Genomic DNA, 23019 nt, shown 5'->3' on the forward strand with positions numbered 1-23019 from the left:
GCTCTTCAAGGGTCCTTTAGCAAAGACAACGATAGAACTATTTGCATGATTAAAGCATTCTTTACATCACGAAATCATTCTTCAGATAGATGGAGAACGTGTTGTATTTGGTTCTATATAGTTTTTTTTTTTTTGAAAATAGTTCTGTGTGACAAAAAAGTTCTCTATTGTTACTTATTGTTAAGCTTGTAACAGTAAAAGAGCCCTTTTTGGTGCCATATAGGACTCTTTTCAAAAAAGGTTCTTCTATTGTTTTGATGTCAAGCTTGAAACGCAGAAGAGCCCTTTTCAAAAAGGTTCTCAATTCTCCATCAATCTAAAGAACCATTTCATGATGCAAAGAACTATTTAAGCATGCAAATGATTCTATATAGAACCATTTTTCTTTACTAAAGAACTCTTGAAGAACCACTTTTTAAGAGTGCACTTACTCTGTATTGCATTATATTGCTTTCCAGTTTCAAAGTGAAGATCTTTGTAGGAAGATGACAACACAAATCAGACAGTCATTAAAGACTCTCATCACCTGCAACTGTTTGCAGTAAAATGCTTCATAAAGAGAGGAATGCTAAAGCAATCCAAACCCACTCTGAGCCATTTGCAATTATGCTTTTTGTTTTGAGTCTAATTAAATTTTATGAATAAGTAGATTTTGTTACAACTATCATCACATTACCTCGGCCCAGTTCATTCAAAATGTGAATTATGTGTTTTTATCAGTTATTTTTAAGTGTCTACAGTTTTATAGACAGTAAAAATAATGTAATATGGTAATAAAATAGTAGTAAAAAACATTGGGATATTAGAATGTGAACTTTCTTTTTGTGTTGTCAAGATCTAAAGCAAACTGAGACTATGGTCTACTTTCCTTGTCTTCTGTAAAAAGTTTAGTTGGTTTGTTTGGATATGGAAAGAACAAAATTCAAAACACAGCTCGCTCAGCACAGGGAAATCCCCAAGACAAAAGCCAAATAAATGAATCAGAGTCAATAAACCAGGAAAACAAATAACAATAACATTCTTATGTTATGTAATAACATATTCTTACATGTTCTGAAGGCAAAGGCAGGGTCTTGTTGGGTTGTTTGGATATGGAGCAGCTAGGGATGAAGAGACAGATCCAAAATTCAAAACACAACACACAGCTCGGACTAAAGAGATACACAAGACAGAAACCAGAGAAATGGGCAGGAGTCAATAAATCAGAAGAACAAATAACAATAACAGCTTTGAAATGTACAGATGAAAAGGATGCTAACAAGACTTCACAAAGAAATGTTTCACATGGAATGTACAGTGATTAGGAGTATTGAGTAACAAGTGCTGTTGACTCTAAGAAGAGACTGCTGATAGGTTGAAGCAGAGGTGATGAGGGCATGACTGTACACACAGTTCCAGCAATGAAGAGATGCTGACCTTGAGGCAAACCCCGAGGCAATGAGTGGGACAATCTGGATGCTCCCAGCGGAAATCACAGATGAGTGTGATGGTCCAGAATGTCCTTGGCTGGTACCCAACACCTCCCCTTGGGAGCACCATCCAAGGGAACAGGAAACACTGGACTATGGAGTGAAACATAAAAAAATAGAGCCTACACAATTTTGAAACCCTGCCTTAGTTCTCCTTTGAACAAGATTCCACAAACCTGAGACAGGCATAGTTTGAAGTCCCTTGTGGACAGTCAGTTCTTAAGACCAGGTTAGTATTCTGGAGGCTCACTGCACTGATACTTTGTCTGGACCTGTTGGTACATCACTGATTGCTATGAGTATAAACAGTGGATTCTAAGACTTGTATTTTTTTTTTTGTTTGTTTGTTTTTTTAAAACAGTCATGGCTTTAGAAGCCATGTTCTGGATAGTTGACAACCTACGATGCATTGGAAAGGTTCTAGACCAGTAGTTAAAGTTGCAAGGAGTCCTGGTAGTTGTTATAACTGGTAGTTATTTAGACCATTCACTTTACCATTTACCATTGCAGTATGTACCAAAGTGTCAGCCAAGATCGTTGTTCTCCCATGAAATATCCAAGACTAATAAAATGTTGCACAAGAGTCAGGAACACACATGAGGCCCTAGGGGTGTATAACCAAATACAGTGAATCCCAATCCTAATCTGACATAACCTCCTGCCATGTACATTTTAGTTTTCCTTGCTGGAACACACCCAATTCATCTTAGAAATGGCTTATTGGTTAGCTTTTTTGTTAGATCAAGCATGTTAGAACAGGAAAAACTCCAAATTATACAGGGCAGGCATACTGCTGGACAAAGGTTAGGAACCACAGCTGAACTACGACTTAAGATCCACCAAACCTTCTGCACACTACCCTAGAGGAGTAGTATAATTTGACCTGCAAAACTTTGGAGCTCCTTAGTTGTCTTGGTTACTGGTCAGAATCTAACTGCCATTACTTATTCCTCCTCCGTTCACATAACCCAGGACTTAATGGAAATTACACTTCTCAACTTTTACATACAATTGATTACACAAAGGTCACTGCTCAATAGTTCAGGCTAATGGGTCCTCAAATAACTCTGAATGAACCACAATATCATCTTTGTAGATATTTATGACCAATCATGTAATGGAAGATTCACAAAAGCCTTATGCAAGGACATTTGCCAATCCACAAGGCACAACAAGATAGCCATAATGCCCCATGGTTGTGGTAAAGGCTGATATCCACTCACCCCTTTCTGATATGAATCAGTTCATGGTCTATTCTTAAACATCAAAAATAAAACTGTTAAATTTGCTTCAATTAATGATGTAAAGCAATGGTTGTCACCCTGGGGGACCGCATGGAGCATTAACAGAGCAGCAGAAACTTTGTATCTCTACTTAGCAAGTATTAATTTTTTCAGTTTATTAAATCAGTTTCAGCTATGTCTAAAAAAGTGGTACTTGTTTAAAAATGGTAGATGTTTTAAAACATGTTATTAAACACATAAATTATATGTGAACCAACCAGACAAAACTCACAGCCATGCTTTCCAAACTTAACAAGCTTTCTGTAATGTAGGGATTCTCTTTCTGAGTTGTTGGAATCCTGCAGTGGTTGTAACAGAAAAGAAAGCTCTAGGAAGAAAATCAGTGGCCGGAGGATGAGAAAAAAAAAGGCTTGAATTCACAAGATCTGGATTTACTATATACCTCAAACAGGTAATGACAAAAGGAAGGTACTACAGACTAATGTATGCAAATGTACACGCAAGACAGTTCTTCAGGCAATAGAGAAACCATGCTGCTATGTCTACTATGTCTCACTAGGACAAGGCTGGAGGTATGGGTTATGCTTTTGTACCCAAGAGAGACAGGGGATAATCTGGTGGACTGAAGAGTGAAGGACTAGCAAGGGGAGGTACTCATGGTGAACGGCATGTAGAATGAGATGGAGTGGCTGTGTGATATTTGTGACTGTGCCTCCCTTCATGAACTTGCCATCAAATGAATAGATGTTCACCGGATGATCAGTATGCTGAACTGGGTCTAGTGTGTAAAATTTCTCATTATAAAATGAGAACATTTTTTAAAGCAGGAAGCAGCTGCTGATAAAACAAATGGCTTACCTGAAATATAACACAAAATATTACTCACCTCAGTATTAAGTTGGGTGACTTCTCAAGACGGAGAATATCTCTGCTGCTGTTTCACAGACCATATATTCAACTGGTGATCAGTTTCACAGCAGATATTCAGAAGTGAATACAGGGAGTCTGGGAGATCATTCACTTTTCCATAGAAGGCAGATAGAGGGTGAATGAGCTGAATCTTCCTGACAAGTGAGGGCTGTCTGGATAACTTCATGGAGTCCCCAAAGGGCCACCTTATTCCAACCACCACTGGCAGACACAGTCTGCAGCAGACCTGCTGCCATGCTCAATTCTAAAAGTTGTTCTCCACTCTCTCTCTCTTATTACCCTCCACAGGATGATCAAACATTGACTGGAAAAGTGAGAAAAGCATCTAAAGATTGGATTTCCTCCCCACACTTCTCCCAAATGACAGTAACCTGTCTAAGGCACATCCTATGAGTGGCAAAATAATGGAAGCAATTTTGACTGTAGCAGAGAATGAGCTGCCTCTGTAATGATCAAAGGAATATTAGGTGGAGTTAGGGAGGAATATTAGGTGGAGGTACTGAGTCGGCAGCACACTCAAAAAAATGTAACATTTACTTAAAAAATGTGGTTCCATGCAACATCAATAAGCAGATTAAAAGATACTTCACTGAGTAATATGTACCCCATTCATCCAAATAAATCACATCAAAGTGAATGGCAAAAAAATTGTAGCTTGTTTATCTGTATGTTTATTTTACTTAAAGTGGCATTCTGGCCTAAAATCAGAGTTTAATGTATAATTTGTTGTTATGCAGCAGACTGTAGTGCAGTATTATAGTGCTCAGCCCCATCAGTTTGATACAATTCTCAATTCTCTATAATAGTCTCTCACTACAATACCCAGCATGCTTTACAAGAATACATCAAGCAACCACTGGAAATCTCAACCAACTGCTAGCCTTGTCACTGAACTATAAGCTAATACATACAATCAAGCTGACATTAGTGTAGCAGTTCTTTATTTAGCACAAAGCAGACATCAGAGACAAGTTTTTACGCTTCCAGCTAGAGAAAATACACCAAACTGAGGTAAGGAATCTACACAACCAGCTACATCACTGACTTTAGCTTTTAACTTGTTGTCCTACTCATGTGACACCATTTTTGCCAGTCAAGAAATCCCTTCTCATCATTGTAATGATCATTTGAAGACAATTATATGGCTGTCTGTCTTCATTCTGCACTCATCAGAGAAAGGCTTACCCCCCAAAATTGTAGTTTTCTATTTAAATTTCCTCCCACTTTACCTTTAATATGGCAATTTTCACCTAATGAAAGTAATGTTTCATTAGTTAAACAATGTTTCATTAGCTAAACATAACAACAACAGTAACAAGACTAGGCAGTTGACCAAACAAGACCAGGCAACTGACAAAATAACATTTGGAATGTTGGAATGGAAACACACAGAGGGTAAGCGAAACAAGAGTGAAATACGGGTCCATTAAACACAAAATGCTGCCAGGAGCAAATGGGAACGTTGTGTGAGTTACATTTACATTTATCATTTACAGCACTTAGCAGACACTCTTATCCAGAGCGACTTACAAAAGAACTTTGTGTCTGCTTAGAGAATGTTTCCTAGCTTGTACAAGTAGTCTAGAGTCCAAACTACCCTTGAGAGAGAGTTTTAGTCAACATGGTTGCATTGACCAAACAAACACTTGTTAAGTAAACCTGATGAGTCATAGTATTCCAATCAAACAATGCAGCTGGCTCAGTTTCACTCAGTTATATGCATTTGTTATGTCAACAAGAGAAAATAATTAAAACCAGAAACCGTGTGATATTTTTTGGAAGTGCACTGAGATGCTGCATTCAGTTCAATACATTCTTAGTAGTGACTCCCAGATGAGTGAGTTGCCGTCGTTGTTCCTCAAGGCGATGTCTATGGCTAGCAACAGCTCAGAGAATACTGGAAGATCTCGCTGTCTGCATTAAAGGCAAAGTCTTTCTGTAACAATTTGTTTTCAGAGATGTGCTAGAAGCAATTATGGGAACTAGTTGCTTTATCAGGATATACAGTAGCCAGGGGTAACACATTGTAAACCTTGAGAAGTTTTAATGTTTTGAGGTAACTCATTGCCTCAAATGAACTAAGCTTTGAACTTAGTTTTGAGTTATACACATTGTATTATAAATCATAAATCTCACAAATAAAATGTAAGTATACATCAAACAGACTGTACTGCTGCAGAAATGTGAGCTTTTAACTTCACGTAATTATTCAATTTTTCAGTTTTCATGACATTGACATAATTGTAACGACTACAACTGACACGTAAAAATAAAAAAAAAAGTCTTCAGAGTTCTATAATCCTATGACAACTTTGAAAAAATCTTGCAGCAACTTTAGTTGTTTTGTTACAATGAAACTGACTACTAAGCAGAGACACTAAATACATCCATGGTCAGGATACCTTAAACATGTAAAATGCATCCAAGCTTACATTTAACCTATATATAACATAGGAACGTGTTGTTTGTTTGAAAACAACATTTGAAGGAAAAATTGGAGCTAATACAGAAATCAACAAATGTGCTAGGAATACTATTCAACTCCACCCCATACTCTCTCATTGCTTCTCTTTTTGAGTTTGTTCAACTCACTAAAAGAGGTATCCTTGCATTTTCAACCAGACAGTACAAACAACTTGCCCGGATTAAGCAACAGCAACTAATCGCAAGAAAATACGTCACTGAAACAGTTCAGTGCAGGTAGGTCAAACCCCACCCCTCCCTCAAAAAAATGGATTGTCAGATAATAATGCATAGAAATGTACAGACAAAAATGGTCCTGGAAAATCTACAAAGAACTGCGACAACTGAGTATTTACACTGACCAGCCACTTTATCAAGTACATCTCTTGGTATCTACACTCATTGTCCATTTTATCAGCTCAACTTATCATATAGGTACACAAAGAACTACTCTGTCCTAATCCTAACCCTCACGATGACCACAACCCAAAACCTAATTCTAACCCTAACCCTGGCCCTAATCCTAACCCTAACCCTAAACAAAACCTAATCCTCACCCTCACTTTAACCTCAACCCACAACTTAATTCTAATCCTCACTCTGGCACTTATCCTAGCCCTAACCTTAGCCTCAGCTCAAAACCTAATGCTAACCCTCACTCTGGCCCTAATCCTATCTGTAACCCTATCCAAAACCTAATCCAGTTAAGCCCCAGTTACAGAATGGTGTCAGCAGCAGGTCTATAACATCTTGGTCTGTATTATACCTGTTACATGTTTAGTGACTTCTCAGATTAACCTCTACAGATGTGAACTTAAACACTCCAAATAAAATAAAAAAACAACTGAATTATTATAAAAAGATTATGAACAAATTTTACTCATGCAAATGATAAAAAGTCTCTTCATAATCTACTGAATGTATTCACTACTGCTACATCATTGATGTGTAGTTGACATGTTACTGAATGACTGCTGAGTGCTTATTTAATCAAAAAGGACCACTCAAAATAAAGTGTCACCTTTATTTTTTGGTCACATTCAGAGAGAGGTTGTTGTCTTTGCCACAGAACTCTAGCTGCCTCACTTCCTCCCTGTAGGCTGTCTCTTTGTTGTTGGAGATGAGCCCCACAACTGTAGTGTCATCAGCAAACTTGATATCTTCCAACATCACATCTCATATACTGAGAGGCTTTACATAACACCATTCCAGCTATTGCAGGCTTATGTGTCACTTATCTTGTTTCATATGATACAGCAACCTGCATCCAACTCTGCTCTGACAAAGATTCTACCATCATCAAAACAAGCTAGAATAGCCTCCTTTGATTCTGATTATTTCTGACACATTCATAGTAATTCAGAAAGGAAACTGACCCAGCTGTTCCAAAGTGATACAATTTTCACTGCGGTACAGTATGTAATAATGCAAGCCTCCATTGCAGGTTTAGAAGAAAAGCATCTTTATTCTGCCTTTGATGTCTTCCATTCACTGACTGACCTTTTTGATGTTGTGTTGGCTTGTGTTTATACTGGCAGTCAAATAGAGTTGCTCACATGCACACATGTCATACATTGATGTTCAGCAGCTGTTTTGATGTGTTTATCCTGTCTGTTCTGTAAAATCACAACAAACAACAGGTAACAAGACAATTTGCCATAAAGATGCAGTACAGGCATTCAGGCATGATTTAAACAACCTGTATCCCATATTTGTCTTGTATTTTATTACAACCTCTCTTTCTCCCTTAGTATTAAACAGCCTTTTTTTGTTGATTAGCCTTTAAGATGTTTGGCTGTCCTCTGTTTTGATTGTGCCTCATTTATAAAGGCTTAAATACTCTATAACTTCAGTGTGAATGAGTGGAGCTGAAGCGCTGTAAGCTGAATGAGTGGTTTAATGAAATTTGAAGGTCTGAGAGGAGTAGAAAACATGCTTTGATTTTGTATTCTTTTCTAATTTAATACAATTGTTTTCATTACAAATTACATTATAAACAATAATTTGAATGAAAAGTAGAGTCTTTGAAATATTTACATACATTTTAGATTTTTTTGGTTCACATTTAGTTGACGGCATGCACTCAAGTTGGCTCCACAAGTTTGCACAAAAGCCTCTAATGAATAGATCATAGTGCAGAATCTTGAATATTCCTTCTGCATTCTAATTATCATAACTTTTTGGTGTTTATACATTTTCAAACTTTTAAAACTTTTTTTAATCATTTTACTCTGCCAAAATGATACCCTGACAAGTTAAAACATTTTAAATCTAGCCAATATGTCTAATATCTTCATTTTGAGATTGTTGTAAGAATATTGAAAGATTATTCAATTTACTTCTACATGTTTATTACTTGTTTTAAGTAATATGTTCTATTTTCTTGATATAATGTGGTTTATATCTGGCTATTAGACATTTGCATTGGCTTCTAAAAAAAGCCAGTGCTGCGAGCTGACACAAAGTGACACAGGTGGGAAGGACAAAGGAGTAGAAGTACGCAGCTCAGGGTATAATATGTCAAAGGCTGTCACACTGGAGAGGACTGTGTTGTAACAGTGCTGTCATAGCTCATCTAGCCTGCCAACTAACCTTGTGCTTCAGGTTGAATTTATGTGATCAGATATTGTGGCACTTCTTCAGAGGGAGAGCTGCTGGCTACTGTTCACCTGGCTAAAACCTGAAAGCTGCAGTCCAAAGCAGGTTGTGTAAAATCCCTTCGACCTAGATTACAGACATAATTGAATTAAAGTTCAGAGAATGAAAAATGATGGGGCATACCAGACTAGCTCAGATATCGAAGGTGTTGTTTAACAAATGTTGTTTTTTCCTTTTACATCTTTGCTTAAAGCTGTTCTTTAACAATAAATGTTAATGTGTTTTGCATATATCTGAAGTAATTTAGCAGGTGGATGAAAACATATTTAAAGCTGCATTATGTATTTTTGTTAAAAATGAGAGAAGTAGCATTACTGAGTCACACATATTAAACGAAGCAAAATCAATGCTACAAAATGTTCTTCCGCATGTTGCGTGCAATTATACATTTCCACCAGAGAGGTCTCCAAATCTCTGAAACTTACTTAGGCTATGTTTACACAGCAGGTAAAAGTGGCCCACATCTGATCTTTTTCCTCATATGTGACACAGATGTGTCATCTTTGTGGCAGTGTGAACAGCAAAAAACACATTGAACCAAAGAAGTGACTGTGGCCAAATAATGTGGCTTTTTTACGGCGAGCTCAAACACATTCTAGGTGATGAGCCCAGCTGTCCCCTATCAGAACTTCATGATGGCTCCTGTGATGCTGGCAAAGACGAAACTGAAACCTTTGGGAGTGACTGGTGTTCGATCATAGTCGGCATTGTTTTCCTCTGGATGAGCCACGTGAAGCAATGTGAAGCACTGTTCTTTGCGCATGTGGGTCAGTTTAGGAGCATAATCTGTTCAGACTAATATCACATACAGGTCACATTTAAAAGATAATGTGAACAGCCAAGCAAAAAATTCGGATTTGGTGAGGAAATCAGACTTAGGCCCCTTTTACCTGCTGTGTGGACATAGCCATAGTGTAGCTTTAAGATTCCCTACGATGGCCATGCAAGTAAGTGAAATTCCAGTAAATATTAAAAATTAGACAGTTTGAGTCTTAGTTGTGCCTTAGTATGTGACCAACCGTTCAACTGAGATAGTGTTGCTACATGGCCAATGAAAGGATGAAGCCATTTGCTGCATGCACATCATAGAAAGGTGCATGCAAACTGAAAAGCTATTGACGTTTTCAATTTGTATTCAAATCTCTCTTACACCACAACAAATAGAACATCATGATTTTAGAAAGTGAACAGACTCTTCAACAGTAGAACGGATGAAGAGTTCATCATTTATAACTAGTTGTGAATCCAGCCACACACACTGATGTGTACAGCACAGTTATCTATGAATCCAATTGCTGGGTTTCTCTGAAGTGTCTGAACTCCTACTATTGCACTGTTCTTATCACTGGCATTTGTGGGGGGGAATCTGTTGGAATGCTCACTGCACTAATTGAGTCTCAGAGCCACATTTTGGAATTATTTACAACCCTTATCAGGTCTGTGACAAGTGATACAAACACTGTTTAGCTGCTCTCAAATAACAGTTCTATCATTCTGGCAGAGATATCATTATACTAAAACACCTCTGGCTTTCCTGCTGGCACTATTTTCTCTGCTCCTGTGAAATACAGGATCTTTCCCAGTCAGATGCAGGCCTATAAATTATTCTTATGACATCACTAGATGGTCTCATAATGAAGCTTATAGTCCATAAATCTGTCTGATCTGTTTTGGAATGAACAAGTTGTGTCATTAACGTGATAAATTTCATCATGTGGGGTCCTTTATAACAATATAGCTTATATAGGAACAACTGAAACTTCAGTTATTTGAATGCTAAATACAGCAGTCCCCAAACTGCAGTGCACTTTCCTTACTCAGTGATCCTGACTCAAGCGTTCAGTTCAATTGAATTCAATTTTCTCAAAGCAGTTTTGTATACAAATTTTAAAAATAATAAACCAAATTCACCAAATGTATTAAATTCATGTCCTGCTTTGCCTGTGGTGAAGTGTAGTTATCTCAGCCCTACAGGTAAGTATTGCTAACACAACAACCAATAACCCACGATGTGGGGTTTCCTGTCTGTTAACCTTGTTACATGTGCAGTCCCTGTCCTGTCACAGATAGCGTTCCAAGGCATGTAAATAACTCAGTGTTTTTAGAGCTTCATGTTACATTTTTCTTGCAGGCTTGTGTAAATTTATGTTGCTTTACCTAGATTTAATATGATATTCCTGAAGCATATTGCATTTCACCAAATACAAGACAAATGACTTCATTCAGAGCCTTCCTCCAGGTATGTTGAAGTGTTTATGAACTGATGCATATAATTACATAACTGAAAATAAATGGCAAACAGAAATAAAATATGTGACTACAAAGCTCCAGCATGAATTTATCAGTTTCTGAAGTTATCAATAACCTCCAGGTGCGCTAGAGGCTGTATGTTAATAAGCGAAAGCAATTTTTAATAGGTCTACAGGTAAGGAGGACAACAGAAAGTCTCAACATAGTACAACACAGTAAGCTGGATGTGCTAAGATTTTTGTGTGGGTATGTAACTGGTGTATTAGCCTATACATGCAGTTTATAGGCTGGAAACTTAATAAAATGCAAAAGGCGGGGGTGAAAATATTGTGCAAAAAGTGGGTGGAGATATTACACATGTGGCTGATTACATTTACCCCTCAATTACGTATTCCACTAAAGTTTGAGCAACTCACAGCAGCTGTTTTTGCATCGATTTTTACCCTGCTTTTAAAACCGTGTGCACACTTGTGCCTCAGACATGTTCTTGAGAGACTTCCTTTAACAATGGCAGCAAATACAGCAGTTACATGAAGGCATAAGCCTTGAACACAAGCTGAAAGAATGTTTACCATCAGAATAACACTGTTTACACTCTTGGGATAAGATGTACATATGTGAGAAGATGCTTGTACAAAATATGTCACGATGCAACAGTAATATGCGCACAAATATATGCTTCCCAAACTCTATTTTCTTAGCCAGAGTAAACAAACACTTCTGTAAAATGGGAAAGTTTACTGGCTTAAACTTCATTTATTAACACTGCAATCTGTTTGTCGCCGAACATTTATTTTTTCAAGGGGCTGTCGGCCCCTTAGTTCCAGTGAAGGATAAGGTTAATAATACAGCATACAAAGATACTTTAGACAATTATGTGTTTCCAACTTTGTGTCAGCAGTTTGGGGAAGGCACTTCCCTGTGCCAGCATGACTGTATGACTGTGCCCCTGTGCACATAGCAAGCTCCATAAATACATGGTTTAACAAGTTTGGTCTCAAGGAATTCCAGAGGTCTGTACAGAGCCTTGACCTCACCCCTCAGAACACCTTTGGGATGAACTAGAACACCGATCGACAGCCAGGCCTTCTTATCCAACATCAGTGTTTGACCTCAAAAATGCTCTTGTCACTGGATTCCCACAGACACACTTCAAAATCTTGTGCAAAACCTTCCTAGAAGAGTGGAGGCTGTTAAAGCCACAAAGGAGGGGGTGACTGCGTATTAATGCCCATGGTTTTGGCATGGGATGTCCAACAAGCTCCTATAGGTGTGATGGTCAGGTGTTTTGGCTATATAGTCTGCATCTGACCCAGTGTGTTTTTCAGTTTGGTCTACTTCTATCTGTTGAAAGATTACTCTCAAAGCAAAAGATGGCCTTATTGCAGCAAATGAAACTGCAAACATCTATGAGAAAGTTCCAAGAACACCCTAAACAATGAGTTGTACTTTGTGACAGAAAGTATAAATCAGTGCTGATATGGAATCTGGAGATGATGACACGAGGCAAAGAGTTTACCGTAAATTCATTCGCCTGCTTCTATGAACACATCTCCATCAGAGCCACAAGTGAAAAGAATTTAAAAAGTCATACTTCTCCCAGAAGTATTTGATAACTTTTGCGAACTGTGACCTCCCTGTCACAGCCAACTAAATTGCTTTAATTCCTCACTTGAGCAGATAGCTTCAGCAGGTCAGTAGCAGCTCCGTTATCCTTTTAAACTAGGGCTGATAGCCAGTCTAAATTGGACTGCAAAAGAAAGACCTTTCTATGAATAGTGCAGCATGTACGTAATACAGCAGCAATGAAACTCATTTCCTATTTCATTAAACTAGGAACTTAGACTTGTATGCTACTACATAAATATGCATGTTGCAACAAAATGCTTATCACAAAAAGGAAAAGGAATGAATGTGTTGGTTAAACTGTTCCAGAAAACACTTTGAAAAAGGGAAATGAATCAAATTAAGCTCTCCATAAGTTTTTTAAGTGATTCTACCACAGCGGTGTCCTCTTTTGCAGGCTGTGGACATTAGCTTTGCTATGCTTAGAGTGTTAAACTATGGCCTTTTATTTTAATAATTAGCAGGGCAGAGCTTGTTTTTTCAAAGACAGTGGCCCTCGGCTTTGGTCTGAGTTAGTCCCTCATTACAGGGGGAGTCACATCATTGAGAGATCATGATCACTGTGTCATGAAAGGTGATTACAACTCTCTCCTTTCTTGGCATGAATCAACACCTCACCTACACACTGTAAGACTGTAAGGGATCTTTTTTTCTTAGAAGTCTTCAGAGCCAGGTTGGGGGAGAGGTAGACAGCAATCAGTTCTCTATATGGTTGCTGTCCTATCAAAACCTAGTAAGCTAGTACTGTGCAAATATGAGAGACCACCCTTCATTTATGTCTTGATGGAAAAAAAATCATAAAACCATAAAATAACTAAAATGTACAGAGAAAACCAACCAAACCACCAAACCAGACTACCATAACTGTCACCCTCAGAAAAACATCGCTTAAAGTTGCCATCTTTGAGAGACAAAAAATCAAGTCATGAGTAAGAAAAGGAAATACACAAAAAGAAAAAAAAATGCAAAAATCAACAAAGACCTCAGCATCACTGAATGTGTTTGGGATCACTTGGGCTGTGAGAAGCAGCCAACTTCTAATACTGAACTTGGGAGGTGTGGGGGGAAAAAAAGTTTCTGTGAAAAACCAAAATCGTTTTTTCCACAAAGAATGGAAGCTGTAAAAAATGTAAAGTGTGGACTCATTAAATAAAATAAAAATAAATATTAATTGTCTGCTATGTTTATTTGTGTTTTTTTCCTAGTGTTGAAAATGGAACAACTTGTCCTTAATTGCTATTTTGACTGGAAATGAAAAAATAAAAGTGGTATCTGAATTTGCACAGTGCCACCTGATAATGTCAGCTGTTTTGTGTGCATATTTCATGAAAAACAGATCAATAGACATTTTCCAAAATGATCTAGAAGAAAATCTCTTTACAATAACTTACATTAAAACTTAAGAACGTATTTTTTTTCTTCTGTAAGGTTACACTTTTGCAATTACAAGGAGCTTGAGAAATCTTATTGGCTGTCAAAACAGAACACAAAATGCACAAAAGTACTAAATTCCAAAAAAACAAGTCAACTAATAATCCTTGTATGCCTCCCAAACCCATACTGTTTTTGACCGCGCACAGCAAAGCAGGGAAAAGTATGAAGCTGAAAATATTACTGAATAAACAGGCTCATTGTTTCAGGGGTAAGTTACAAAGCTGCATGGGGGCATGTAGTGTGGTAGCAGGGAGCTCTTCACTTGAAAGAATACATCAAAGTTTAGAATCTTGTGAAACTGTGAAAGATTATATAAAACACAGAGAAGCTGAGCCTGATGCAGTGATCAGTAGAGCTTGTACAAAGCTGTAAGATATTTCAGCTTGTGCTCACAACTTAAACTCTCACAACCTTTAGTAAATCAGCCCCTTTATATCATACAGCAGCCGCAGTGAGAAAGAAAGTAGACCATGACATTTCAATAACCAGTACCTGACTGATGTAAATATTAGAGAAACCACACAGTTGGCTCCATAATTATTGGCACCCTTGGAAATACGATCACAAGAATATATTTGTATTTTAGTCTCACATTGAAAATGTTATACAAATATAATCTTTAATTGAAGTAAATTTAATCTAACACCCTTATTAAAAGTGAAATACATGATGAAACCATTAGTGTCATAATTATTCTCACCCCTTTATTTAACACTTTGCTTTGCCAACGTAACAGCAGTGAGTCATGTCCTATAATGCTAGATGAGATGGAGAAGGATTTAGTTCAGAGGGCTGGAATGGCCAGGTCAAAACTGATTGATTCTTGATTCTGTGATCATTGTGGCTATTTGGATGCTGGAAGATCCAACCATGGCCTCGTTTTAGCTTTTTGGGATAGGCAGCAAGATTTTCATTTAAAATCTTCTGGTACTTCATGGAGTCCTTGATGCCATGTATCCTAATGGGATTTCTTGGGCCTTTGGAGGATGAACAATCAAAACATTACAGATCCTCAACCATACGTAGCACTGGGGATTTGGTTCTTTTCTGTATAACCTTCTCTTCACACAAAACCCTACCACAGTGTTTGTTGCCAAAAAAGCTCTATTTTTATTACATCTGACCACAGAACTGGGAGTTCCAGAAGCATCTAACAAACTTCAGGTGCCTTTGCTTGTGTTTAGATGAATGAAAAGACTTTCTTCTAGCACACTTTCTGAACACTATGTTGGAATGAAAGTGTTGTCTAATTGTAGTTTTGGAAACTTGGTGATTCCAAAATATTCTACAAATCTCTAATGTTTTTTTTCTCACTGTGTGTGGGTGTTAAATACACTCCTCTTCCAGGCAGGTTCACTACAGCTCCAGATGTTTTAAACTTCTTAATTATTTCCCTAACAGTGGATTTACATTTTCAGGCATGTAGCTTTACCAAGGGTGCCATTAATTAGGTGACTGTATGTGTTTGGACCAGAACGTAATATAACAGTATTATAATTCAATACTTCCAACAAGTCAATACATATAAAAGGTAATTCAGAAAAGCCCCCCTTTGTGAGTATCTCTTCATTAACGGATCTAATCATTGAACCTAGAATAAAGAAAAGCATTCAACTTTTGACTAATAGAAAAATATTTGCTGTTTCATTCAGCTTAATTCACATGGGCACCAATAGGCTTGCATTAGACAAAGATACAAGGAGGGCAGCCTTAGTATTCACTGTCATGTTACAAATCTTTTACAGCCATGTGATGCTGCTAGTGCATGTTCCTTTCTTTTATTGATTCTATACAATCCATTTCCAGGGAAGATGGGTTAAAAAAGGGGTCCTGGCTCACCTGACCCCTTCCTTGTCTGTTGATTCCAACAGCGCAAAGGGACAGACTTGCATTTGTGCAGATTAATGCTAGTCGTCATGACAACCACTAAGGAGACTTGCTATTAAGTTTCCACTATTGATAATACAGGCTCTAGGCTGAGCCATGTTATTGAATGGGAGAGCACTCTGACAACCTCCATTAGACATCTCTGAAGCCGCGAGTCACTGACAGAGAGGAGCAGGTGGAAATGAGCTTCAGTGCTGTTACTGGGATCTGATTAAATACACGCTCGCACATACAGGCCCGCACAAAAAGCTCCATCACTGAGAGAGAAGATACGTAGCTCATATTTACACCATCAAACAGCAGCATTAGACAGACCTGCCTCAAGACTTGCCCATTTTATCATACTGCAAATTAGTACCGCATTGAAAATCAAAGAATCAGTGTGTAATTACTGAGCCATAATCATCCCTCTCCTCCATATCACCCTCTTCCACATTTGACCCATTTGCATGCTATTGTTTTTATCTTCTCTCTCACTCGCTTTCTTTTGTTGTGTGGCCAGTATGCTTTTAATGCATGCTGTAAAAAGCACCTCGCACCTTTCTGCCATCATATGCGTAGTGCTAATGGCTGGTGAGGTAAAAATTACTTTTACTCTGTGACTGAGGTCTGTAGATGTTCAGTGAACCTCTACACACTAGTACAGCTTCTGCTGCCACTGCTGCTCAAGTTCCCAGCACTCCCTCCAAAGCGGAGAAATAAAGGCTCCTATAAACGTGTTCCTACTTTGCTGACGTCTTCTCTGATGTCACCTGTCACACTGCTGCTTTGGCTGCTTTGGCTGCTTTACAGAGGATTCAGCCTCTCAGATCCCTCTTGAAGATGGAGGAACAAAACAAAATGATACATCAAAAAAGGCAAAGACATTTCTCCTATTTGCTTCTGGAGTTTTTAGGAAAAAAAATAGAACACAAGCTTCTATGTAAACCCAGTGATTACGAGATTTTACAGTCTCCAACTCTCAGCAATTTATTGCTTTTTTGGTAATACTTTACTTGAACTCTGCTATATAACACTGACAAAATCATGCCATAAATATGTCAGATGTCAGATGCTGTCAGAAGTTGTGGACAGATCCTATGTTTGATTCCATGACAAATTATGTCACATGCTTAGTTTTGCAAAACATGCTCTAGTTAGCTGTCATAACATCAAACATTATAACATATATCATGATAATTACATGAAGTGAATGGCAAAACATGACACTATTATGTTACTGGACATAATTTGGCATGATATCAAACATAGGATCTATCATGACAAATAACAACATGACACTTTTACATTACTGAACAAAATTTGTCATGACAGCTCATTGCAGCATATAACATCTGCGATGATGTGTTTATGGCATGGCTATGTCAATGTTATGCAATCATATGTTAAAGTAAAACGTTTTGTCTTTTCATAATGAATGAATTATATTAAAGATATTTCTGTTTATCCTTGTCACTTCTAATGTACGAGGGGACAAAAGCTGGGTAATTGAAGAAACAAACAACAAACAAACAAACTCTCAGAGAATCTAATAAACATGAATTCTCAAAAATAAAAGTGCCAAAAGGGGTTCTTTGCAAAATGCCATAGAAGATCTACTGTTTCCCTAAAGATCCTTTAAAAGAATGGTTCTTTACAGTATCATTTTTGTACATGAGCTGTGCGAGTGTGAAGAACCTATAAAGATTAAAGAACTTCCACATAATTTACCAGTGTACATAATTGTACCATAATCTCTCTCTCTCTCTCTCTCTCTCTCTCTCTCTCTCTCTCTCTCTATATATATATATATATATATATATATATATATATATATATATATATATATATATAATTTCAATGGATTATGGTGCAATTATGTTCGCCAACTAAAGGTACTAAGATGTACCCTTGAGGTTACCACTCCAGTGACAGTTTCATACCCTTATTTCTGAGAGTGTATATGGATGAATACAAGATACATGTTTTAAAAATTTAGAGCTTCTATCTGTTTATAACTGTATGAGCATGTCAGAATGTGGGAACGCAAAATGATTGAAAGTGGCATCTTGCAGGCAATGTAAACAACCAGGATCCTGTAGCAGTGGTGAGCAACACCGTCAACCAGAGTGGTTCAGCCTTACACATTGAGCCATGATGAGGAGGGGTAATGAATGTAATACTAAGCTCTAGTGTTGTTTTATTCCTACAGTTAAGGTGGACAGAGCTATCTATCAACTCTCAAGAATGAAGTTAATCACTAAAAGTAGAATCTGGGAAGCAGTGTCTAGCTACATTACAGACAACGTTGTCATTAACCTTATAAGAAGCACTGCTAACAAATTTAGAAAAGCTTAAATGATCTATTTGCTGGGAGTTTTGGCTGGGAGTCAGGACAGCAGTCACTTTGTGTGAGGGAGAGAAACGTGAGTAGCTCACTTATAAATATTGCTAACCATGGCACTTACAGATCTGACGTTACCTACAGCAACTCTAATCAAAAGAAAGAAAATTAATGACAACGTGGTTTCATGGTTTCACCTCCATGACATTAGGGACTATATTTCCAAATTCCAGGCTAAGGTGCTCTTCTCACATGAATCCTTCACTGAAAAGCCTCTTTTAGTCCTGGGCTGAACTTAATCTGTGTCCAGAAAGGCCTGCCCTAAAATGAAGATCTTCTAATCCTCTTTCCCTAAATAACTTTAGCAGGAGCGTGAGAATGATTTTTTTTCCCTTTTTTTTCTGAGTAATACATCAGGTCTCCAAAGAGTATGTAACTTGGGCAGTGTGTGGAGCAAGGGGCTTTGCTGATTGATTGATTTTCTGTTCATCATTAAACATGTTCCCTGAAAAGATAACATCAACCTCTTATAGGCTGTCCTAATAACACTGTAATGTAGTTTAGGCAACAAATCAAGTAGCATTTTATGCACTGCATGTAACAAAGATAAAATATTTCACACAGAAATAGCTTTGTTTCTTTAATTTAACCATCTATGTATTTATCTAAGGATCTCAGCTGACATTCTCTGTACTCAAAGCAGAGTAAAACACTTTAAGCTGTGGCAGAGTTGAACTTTTCATCTGACAACTGGAGTGCTAGCCTTGTTAGTGAGGAATTTCATGCACGCACTCCCTCTTTCTCTCCACACACACACACACACACACACACACACACACACACACACAGACACAGACACAGACACAGACACACACCTTATGCTCATCTTTATCCAGGTTAGAGTTCAAAAAGAATATTCAAGTCAACCCACCATACCTGAGCGTGTTGTGACTGGTGTTTTGCTTTTAACATTAAGTGGTCCTAACAGACTGAGAAATATTAAAGAGAAAAATCTGAAATGCTGTGCTCTGGGGTGCATCTTAGTCCTTTGTTGTTTTCTTTGTTTTGCAGCAGTTGACATACAGTAAGTGAAGGTTAAGTGGAACATTGTTTTGTTTGCGTTTTAAAGGAACATTTTTTGTTTTGTTCTGGCTTTAAAAAGGCCATTGTTTCTTATAGCTGAATGTTAGAGAAAAAATTAACACCAGCCAATATGAAAATCTGGACCAAGATGAAGTAAATGTTAAGAGACCACTCAGAAACAACAGACCAGTTAAGAAATGTGCCATGACTGCAAACATGGTTCACAGTCGCACCTAATCTTACCAATTAATAACCAGTAACCAATATTATATTTAATCTCACACTGCTGGAAAACTGGTCAATGTCATAAGAGAGAATCCCCTTTAAAAAGTCTTAAATATTTATTTAACATGTTTAATATCTATTTATTTAAATAAATAAACTTAAAATGCCTAATGGGGTAAATGTAAAGCTCTACATTTAAATAGAAGACATACTTTTAACTTTCAAAAACTTGTACTGAAACTTATAACAACTTACTTTTTTTCCCACTTTTCTCTTGAACATTTCCCTGGAGAAATTTTATGCATCTCACTCAGTGGCATAGATTTCATTTCAACTTTGGGGGTATGCACTGCTCATACCATTTAAGTGAGAGTCGACCATACATTTTGATGTCTGGTCAGCATTACCAACCAGAGCTCAAAACCAGACTCTCTGGTTCAGAACATAGTTTGACACATGTAGGTGTCACACAGACACAGAAGTACACCTTTAGATGTAGTAGCTTTTTTCTAGGTTTAACACAACAAATAATCCTGCTACATACTACAGCTGGCACTTACATCACTAAGGTAGTCTGTTTAGTTTAACTCACTTTTGAGCATCCTTGACAGTCTTCAACATTAGAGAAGTGGAGCTGAGCTATTGTCCTACTCCACACCTGCCTGTATTTAGCCTTTGTAATTGGCACACTAATGTAGAGCATGCCTACACAAACCCCCACAACACAGCAGAACTGCCTCCAGTAGCTCTACACAGCCAACCACAAAAATAAACCATTGAATGTTGGAAAACAAGCACAAATATTTTGTGTATTTTTAGGCTGAACAAAACAGTGAGAAAACACGGCACCACATAATGAGCACTACATTGCATGACGTCATTGTCGACAGACAGCTGCACAGAAGCAGAGCCAGGCAGCTTTTTATCTGTATTAAGATTCTATTATTAGGTAAATTAAAGCCTAAATAGATAGCTAAAGCATGCCGTGATCTAGGTTGACAAGTCAAAACAAATTTTTGGAAAAAATACAGTTAAATGTCCAAGCCTGGATGTTGCTGAGGCCTGTACTTAAGTACTAAATGCTGGTGTATCTAGATGTGTTCTATTAATTCATCATCAGCTGCACCATAAATTTCCATAATACTAAAGGTATGAGCTGGAATTGTCTGCTGATTCTATAGTCTTGTCTGTTGTTATTTGTGTTTTTCACCCAAAGACTCTACACTGTTTAGGCAAGTTTGCTCATTAGAAACTTGCATGTGCACTACAGAACATCAATGACATTTGAATTAAAGATGTGTTTAAGGGTAAAATATAAACATTTCTTGATTTTTTTTCCCAAATAAAGCAGCATATAAAGCAAATACAGATTAGTAAGAAGAGTAATCTAGAACTGCATGCATGATAAAGTCTTCCTGTACTACATTCTATTCTCACATCATTACTAAAAACACATTTTCAGTGAATGTCTTCTATTGTTACCACACTTATTAACAGTTCACCACAATCTTCTAGGGTTGTATCATTTGACTGCCAATGAAATTTCTGCATAATGAAATCATTAAGATCATAATTAAAATCACTCAGAGTGGTTTGATGTGAAATGTGTCACTGTAGAGAACCTTACCAAGTCAGAGTTGTGCATAGCGGTCGTGACCAGACATCTGAAGTGTTTAATGCCTCAGAAAGCTATTAGACAAAATGGTTATGAATATGTTGCCTGATGCCTGTTTTACAACAGTCTTGAGAGAGCAGTGCTAAGCATTGAAAATAGTGCCCAAAGAAATGTATCACTGGCTATATTGCCTTATTGGATTGTATATACAGTGGCTATATTTGTACTGTAGACATCACAACCCCTGGTTCTAATCATTCACCACTATAAAGTAAACATGAGTCATTAAGCTTTCCTACAGTCTACCATTTTGCATCAAATCACTCTAAATCATGTCGTTTACATCTCAACGATTGAACGATTAGTTTTGTTTGTCAGCCCAGTTCTAATTCATCTTTTTGCCCCCTGAAGTGCTATTTGTTCTATCTGAAGCCTTTCAGTCTAAAGTTCATGCATTTCACAGCACTGAAACTACATCACTGAAAGTCGTTGATGATCTTAGGGCAGCTGACTCGTCAGCCTCCTAATCAGAGCTCTCTTCTATACAGCTTGATTTGAGTGCAGCTTTTGGCTGTTGACCACAACATTCTTTCAATTTCCAAGATAAAGAGATATCTGCTGTGGCTCTGGATTGGTTCCACTCCTGTCTGACTATGCAGAAAGAATATGTAACATGGGAAAAAGTGCACTAAAAGAACACTATTCTTCAGTCAGTTGTCTCCCCAGGGATCAGTGTGGAGTGAATGTATTTCTTAATTATATGCATCCAGTGTGCAATACATTTCATCATCATGGCACATATTGTTTTTGGCTCTGCTGATGATACACAGATTTGTGTTCAGAGCCAAATTTGCAGTAATCGTTATCCCTGAGCTACTCAATACCTTGATTGCGTACAAGAATGGATGACCCTTAAAAATTTGCAGCTGAATAATAGTAAATCCGAAGCCATTCTTGTGGGCATTCAATGCCAAGTGAAATAGACCAGACTTACCCACATTACTGTAACAGGGAACTCAGTCTTTCGTTCCAAATCTTGGGATTAAAATGGATTCTGTCATTTGACATTTGATTCTCATATTATCTCCAGATTTCATCATCTTAGAAATATCTAAAAGGTCTTTCTTTTCTTTATCTGATTCAGCAAATTTTATATATACAGGCTTTTATAACATTGTGGTTAAAACTTTGGTCTTCCAGTCAAAATCATTAAGATGTTATATATATATGTGTGTGTGTGTGTGTGTGTGTGTGTGTGTGTGTGTGTGTGTGTGTGTGTTCTGTGTTAAGGATTTGTGCTTATTTTCCCTTAGAAAATAAGAAGACATGCCATTTGACCATGGGCACCCAAACTTTTGCATACAACTGGATGCACTGAAGCCGTGATTGCAAATGTGCAATTATTTTCTTTTTGCAGCACACTCCCCTGTTTAATGACAGCAATTAACCTTTTTTTGGAAATCAATTTGAACAGTTTGTTAAAATACAACCTCTGTTCATTATTACATTCAGGATTAAAAAAGCCAGCACTGCTTCAAATTTAATCACAAGATGTTCTTACTTCTTAAATGCACACGAGACTCTCTTAGATATATACCAAATCATTTTCTAGGTGTACATTCACAGTGCTATATACACTGGGCCAATGTGATTCCCCAGTTGTGAAATGAGACCCCTTAGTTTTTAAGAACACGAGAAACAACCCTGTATTTATTTATTTATTTATTTATTTTTGGGGGGGCGTGTCTTTTGTTTTACTGTGATTGTACCCAGTGATGAACTCATTTGTTTACAACCCACAGCATTTCAACA

This window comes from Colossoma macropomum, unplaced genomic scaffold (assembly GCF_904425465.1).
Source record: "Colossoma macropomum unplaced genomic scaffold, Colossoma_macropomum, whole genome shotgun sequence".
In the NCBI taxonomy this organism is placed as follows: Eukaryota; Metazoa; Chordata; class Actinopteri; order Characiformes; family Serrasalmidae; genus Colossoma; species Colossoma macropomum.